The 6,586-nt window shown below is 34.6% G+C and overlaps 1 pseudogene; it reads right to left on the reverse strand.

The window, feature by feature from the left end:
* Nucleotides 1-3,578: 3,578 nt before the first annotated feature.
* LOC105993826 overlaps nt 3,579-6,586 on the reverse strand; it is a 10,980-nt pseudogene continuing 7,972 nt past the window's right edge.

Raw genomic sequence — 6,586 nt, forward strand, 5'->3', positions numbered from 1 at the left:
ATGTCAATATTAAGAAAAGGAACAACTATATTTACACATTCCCATAATAGAATTTTACAACTAAACTTGGTTACTAAAGTATCTTCATATGAAATATCTATTTTAATTTTATAACAATTATGGTCTTATGAAGTGAACAGAACAGATATTATTTTTTCCTCATTTAAAATATTAACATTTGTGGCCCCTCAGTAAATGAATGGATCAAGAAAATGTGAGACAGAGACATTAAGTAGCATGTTCAAGATCACATATATAATTTGTGTGAAGATCAGATCTAGCCCTTTTTCTATTATATGATAAACACTTATATAATTTGTGTGAAGATCAGATCTAGCCCTTTTTCTATTATATGATAACCACTTAATGATTAACTATAATTCCAGAAATCCCAAGAGATGGAGAGAAGAAATCTTTGCTCAATAGTTCTTTGTCCAAAGTAATACTTTGCCCAGATTATGCACTCTTCTTTAGCCATAATGAAAAGCAACTGGTTTAAACAAATGTATACATTAATTGATATGAGAATCCTCCTCCTAATTCAGCCCATTCTATACTTTTTAAAATGTTTTTATTATAAAAATAGTGTACAGAGGGGTTACAGTTACATGAGAGGTAATGAGTACATTTCCAATCTTGCATTGTTATCTCTTCCTTTGTTTTTCCCCTACTGTCCCTTCCCAATCCACCCCCCACCTCGCCAACTTGTAAAGTTCATTTTCTACATAGTGTCTTGTATATCTCATTGTTAGAAGGGGTCATCCTGTATCCTTATTTCAGCATTTTGTTATTTCCCTTTCCCTCCCCAAGTTAGAAAAATGTATATACAAGATGCAGGGCACTGACATCAAATACAGTGAAAACAGGGGTTATACTGTGGGGGAAGAACATAAAAGAGAAATAAAAAAATCACATAGTACATTTTAGATACATTAAAAACAATAGCAAGAAAGAAAAAACAAGTTGTGTCCTTATCTTGGGGTTCATTTCACTTAACATCATCTTTATGGTCATATATTAAATAGCTTTTGACCTTTTCTGCTTGTCTTCAACTTATACTAGTTATTGAAAATAAGGGAAACTATGAAATTATTTTTCTTTGGGCCTGGCTTACTTCACTTAACATAATTTTTTCCAAGTCTTTCCATTTCCTAACAAATGGGGCAATGCCATTCTTTCTGATGGAGGCATAGAATTCATATATATATATATATATATATATATATATATATATATCACATTTTCTTGATACATTCATCTACTGAGGGGCATCTGGGTTGGTTCCATATCTTAGCTATTGTAAATAATGCTCCGAAAACATAATTGTGCAGTTATCTTTAGTATAGCCTTGTTTGTGATCGTTTGGGTAAATGCCCCAAAGTGGGATTGCTGGTTCATAGGGAGCTCTATGTGGAGTCTTTTGAGGACCCTCCATACTGCTTTCCAAAGTGGTTAAATAAGTTTACACTCTCATCAACAATGCAGTAGGGTTACCTTTTGGCCACATCCCCTCCAGCGTCTGTTGCTATTACATTTTTTTTATAGCCATTCTAACTGGGGTGAGGCGTATCTTATCATATTAATGTAAAAATGTGAAGATAACAACAGCAAAGAAGATAGTGAAGGTCACTTAACAAATGAAGAACAGCACATATTGATTTTTTTCTTTCCATTACAGAAACAGATAATACAATGCCATTGCCTATCCAATATGAAAACAAGACTTAATGGAGTTATGGTTTATGATTTGGCCATTGTGTTTGACTACTTTCTAGCAATCTCAGACTTTACCTCAGAACATTGGCCAACTGAAGAGAAGTACACTTGATACCATTCAGGAGCAAATGCCCTCAATCTTCAAAAGAATAATCCAGAGTATATGAAAAAAATAAGTAAAGGAGAGCCACTCTTTATAAGTGCCGTTGTTGAAGAACATTGGAGACACTTGTGCACTAGGCCTATCCCTCAAAAGCATATTAAGTAGAGATATTATGATAAGAAATAAGCAGCAGTAGCAGAGTTTCTTCCAGAAAAGATGTATCCTCAAAAAACACAAGCCTTTAGATATAGTGCTCACAATTTGTATTATTTCATTATGATCAGTGGTAAGTGCTATTAAGAGACAATTCCCCATGTAGATCTCACTTTCTGTATATCTTACAAGCAGACTCGCTGATCCCTTTTGTCCAGGACTATCTTGGCAAAGATGTGTTTAAAGAAAATCATCATGAAAAAATAAAGTCTCCTTCTCAAGTAATGAGCCAACATTATTCTCTTGTATGAAACTTTCAGGTTCCTTAAATGCAGGAGTTCTGTCTTCTAACACAATTAAGTCCATACATAGCTATCACCTGCTCACTCAGGAAGAATAGGAGTTTAAAGACCCAAAATGCTGAAACTCATACTGCTTACTGTTTCAACTAATAAACTCTATTGTCTTCTTCCCATGTCTTTCTAAATGAATGGTCCTTTAACCAGATAAAAATAATAGTATGTAAGAGCTGGGATCACTCACATTGAGTTTGTCTAAATAAGACTATCTAATGCACAGATTCATGGTGTTTGTCCTCTTCTCTGCCATAGAGATTAGTGTTCGATTTTACTCCTTATCTTTCTGGTTTCCAGTTTGATGAAGAATAATTCAATATCCATGGGTTAATAAAGGGGAAAAAAGTATCTACAACAAATTTTGGTTCAACAAAAATATCAAAGGATGTATATATTGTGGACATATTAGGTTGAAAAATTCATATAGAAATTGCCTTAACAGAACCTCTGCACTATAAAAACACTAAATAAAATATTTTAAAATATAAAATCAAAAGTCTTTTATGCAAAGACTTTTTGTCTTCTTTATATTTATTTATTTTTATCATTCCTAAATAGTGAAACAAAGGGGTTACAATTCAACATTTCAGAAAAGACATAAAGCTACAAACAGCATGAACAATGAAGCTACAAGACTAGTAGAGATCTCCTGGTGAATGAAGACAATGTCAGAATCCTACCAATGGCAGATAGGCCTACCCATTGCCTCCTTCACCCCCCGCCCCCAAAATATGACCTCTTCATAGACTGTGCCTTAATGAAAAATCAAGGATTATCTTGGCAACTGTCCCTGATGTCCAGGTGTTCACCAAGTTCACTGATTAAAATGATTTGATTTTCTATAAATTCACTTCAGATTCAACCAAGTATGAACTTCAGGGAGCTCCTAGGCCAAGAAAGAGACGGTTTTTACCAGAGACTGGAAGGTAGACAAATCTGATCTGAACATATGTAAGCTCATAGCCCAAAACATTTGGGTTCATGTTATGTGAGAGGAAATTGGAGATAAAACAGTCTCTAGTGAGAATTCTAAAATGTAAAAAATAACAAATGGTTTTACAAACTCTATGCAAAATGTAGAGTTCTTGCTCAATTTCTAAGAAGAAACCATTTCTAGAAAAAAAAAGGCAAATTCTAAACTAAATTTATTTTTGATTATCATTAAATCACCATGTCAATTTTTAAAGATAATGTTAGTTTTTTAAATGGTGGGAAAAATGTATATTTATAATTAGCCAGCTGGACTCAGTTTAGATGATTCCAATTTTGTTGACAAGTTCTAAAGCATCATAATCAGGAGCCATATACCTTCTTCTCTCCATCAGGTCTGATCAGAGTATTGACCTTAGCCACATCAATGTCACTGAGCTTCACAGCCTGTTTAATCTGATGCTTGTTAGCCTTGACATCCACAATGAACACAAGTGTGTTGTTGTCTTCTATTTCTTCATGGCTGACTCAGTGGTCAGGGGGAACTTGATGATAGCATAATAGTCAAGCTTGTTTCTCCTCAGAGCACTCTTCCAAGGGTATTTGTTCTGTCTTCAGAACCACAGCATCTTGAGCCTCAAGAAAGTGGGTGAAGTACCTATCTTCTTTTTGTGGCTGTGGACACCTTTCAGCACTACCTTCCTGGCCTTCAAAGCCTTTTCCTTGGCTTCAGCTTTAGGAGAGGCAGGAGCAGCTTTCTTTGCTTTCTTTAATTTTTTTTTATTGTTAAGATGCTGTACAGAGGGGTTACATTTACATGAGTAAGGCAATGAGTACATTACTTGTCGATCATTGCTACCCCTTCCCTTCCTTGTTACTATCCCACTATCCCTTCCTTTCTTTGCTTTCTGTGTCATCTTGGTAAAAAGGTATAATATTATTTGAATAATACCACAATTTAATAAAACTATCTTAAACTATTTTAAAGGAACTGGACCACACTTTATCAAAATGTAACCATTCTGTCTTAAAAAAATCAGAATACTTAGAACTTGGCATACAGAATATAAGTTATTGTGCTCACTCTTAAGCTGGAGATGTGCCTCAAGTCATAGGCCACCTTGCCTACCATACCTAAGACAGATAATCTTCATACTGACAAATATGAAAAAAGACAAATTTAAAAAATAAGAAAGACAAAGAAAATGCAAAGGAAACACAACTTACATGGTCTTTAATTTACTATTTCATTAAAAAGAAATAATGTTTTCCAGCTAAAAAGTAAGAAGCTCCTTGAAAGGGGCCAATCATCAATGCAATCATGCAAACATCTATTCAGATATCTTGATGATTTCAATGCCTGCCAAAACATCACTCATAACTAGGAGAGTATGCTGAAACACCATTACATCAATGACAGAAAGGGCATGATTGTTCTTATTTCTGGAATTCTTTCTGATATGAGTCAATCACTGGGAGGGGTTTCACTGGAAAAAATGGCTCTAAGAATATTTTAAACAAGGAAGAACTAAGACATTCAAACACAGACATAATGAAAAACCACAGAAGCAAATGTCACTCAGCAGCCAATCACACAAGACAAATTTTAAAATTCCTATTATCTGTACAATTTTAATGTTTATTAATTTTGCATTGCTTCTTATGAGTACAATTGTCTAAGTAAAAATCTTTATCCTCCATACATAAAAATAATATTGTTATTTTTCCACTTTAGACCTGATACATTAACGTTAAGGAGAAGAAAGAATATGAAATTACTCTAAACACTGTTTTTATAGCTTCTGAAAGTTCATCCAAAAGGTCATTTGGATGATTTGAAAATGCAGAAATAATCCATAACATGAAAAGGACTTCTTTATTAGTCATTGTTTTTATTCTTAGGCTCAGAGAACTCTAAATTCAACCGAAATATGTCAGCCCTCAGAAGGGCCTCATGCCTGGGTTGATCTCCTGCTCCCTCTAAACAGAGAGGAAGATTCAGTTCACAGCTACTGGGTATTGACTACTGAATCACTTCATCTGCTGAATTTTATAGAAGTTTTTCATACATTTGTTTCCAACTAAGTTAAACTAAGAAACTACTATGCCTCCAAAAGGCATAGTATAGACCCTCATCCGCAGTGAGCATTCTTTAATTGTTTCTTCCAAAATGTTTCTTTTTAATCTAGAAAATGAGATCTTTATGTGTGTTTAAAAATGATCCCTATTATATGGGGTTGAGAATTAGAAGATATATTTAAAAACCCAACAAGTAGTCTAATGGTTAAAATGATACTTAATGTATAGTACAAAATTTTGAAGTCTTTTTCATACAGAAAAATCTTTCTCAAAAGCCCAACAATTAGGATTATAGTCCTTCTGGTCGAAAGACATGGGGAGAACAAGGTGAGCACTAGGGAACAGCAGATTGGAACAACAGAATGAAGAAATGACTATTCAGAACACACTTCTAGTAATCACGAGCATTAAAGGCTAGAGAAACTCTAAAAAATAGATAATACAGATGAAAAATTCACTTAAAGAAATGTACATCAGCTAGGCACTAATGATTTGTGCCTATAATCCTACCTCAGGTGAGTAAGTTCTAAAGGATCAAGGTTTGAAGCCAGCTGGGAAAGAAGTGTGCTAGATTTCATCTTTAACTAGTAAACAGTACGGCTAGAAGAGCTCAAGTTGTAGGCCTACATGTGCATTTTCATGATGAAATTTAACTTCTAGAGACTTTTTTGTGAGCTTGTTTGTTTGCTGCGGGTGTTGTTAAGACCACTTCAAATAAGGAACAGTGTTAAAAGTGTGTTGGGGCGTGGTTCGTCATTGGAGTGGTAAGGTTCACTTACTGATGTAAAGAAGTACAGTGTTTAAAAACATGTATGTGTATATAGTTTTTGTTTTGCTTAACTCTGAGTCACTTCCTACATTACCTTGCTGGAAATAGTTACTACACAAACTGAACTTTGTTTTGTTGTTCTTGTTCTGTTTGTTCTTTTTTTTAATTTCTTTTTTTTTATTGTGAAAATACTGTACAGAGGGGTTACAATTACATTGGCAAGATATGAGTACATTTCTTATCAAGCATTGTTGCCTCCTCCTTTGTTTCCCCTTCCCATCCCTTCCCATCTCCCCCCTCCGCCGCCCCCCCACCCCCTCCCGACCCCCCCACAAAAGTTGTAAAGTTCGTTTTCAACATAAAGACTTGTATGTCTCATTGTTGCAATGAGACATATCCACCTGTATCCCTATTTAAACGATTTGTTTTTCCCCTTCCTCTCCACAAATTATACCGACATCAAATACAGTGAAAGCAGGG

The sequence above is a fragment of the Dipodomys ordii genome, unplaced genomic scaffold (assembly GCF_000151885.1).
Source record: "Dipodomys ordii isolate 6190 unplaced genomic scaffold, Dord_2.0 Scaffold5, whole genome shotgun sequence".
Lineage (NCBI taxonomy): Eukaryota > Metazoa > Chordata > Mammalia > Rodentia > Heteromyidae > Dipodomys > Dipodomys ordii.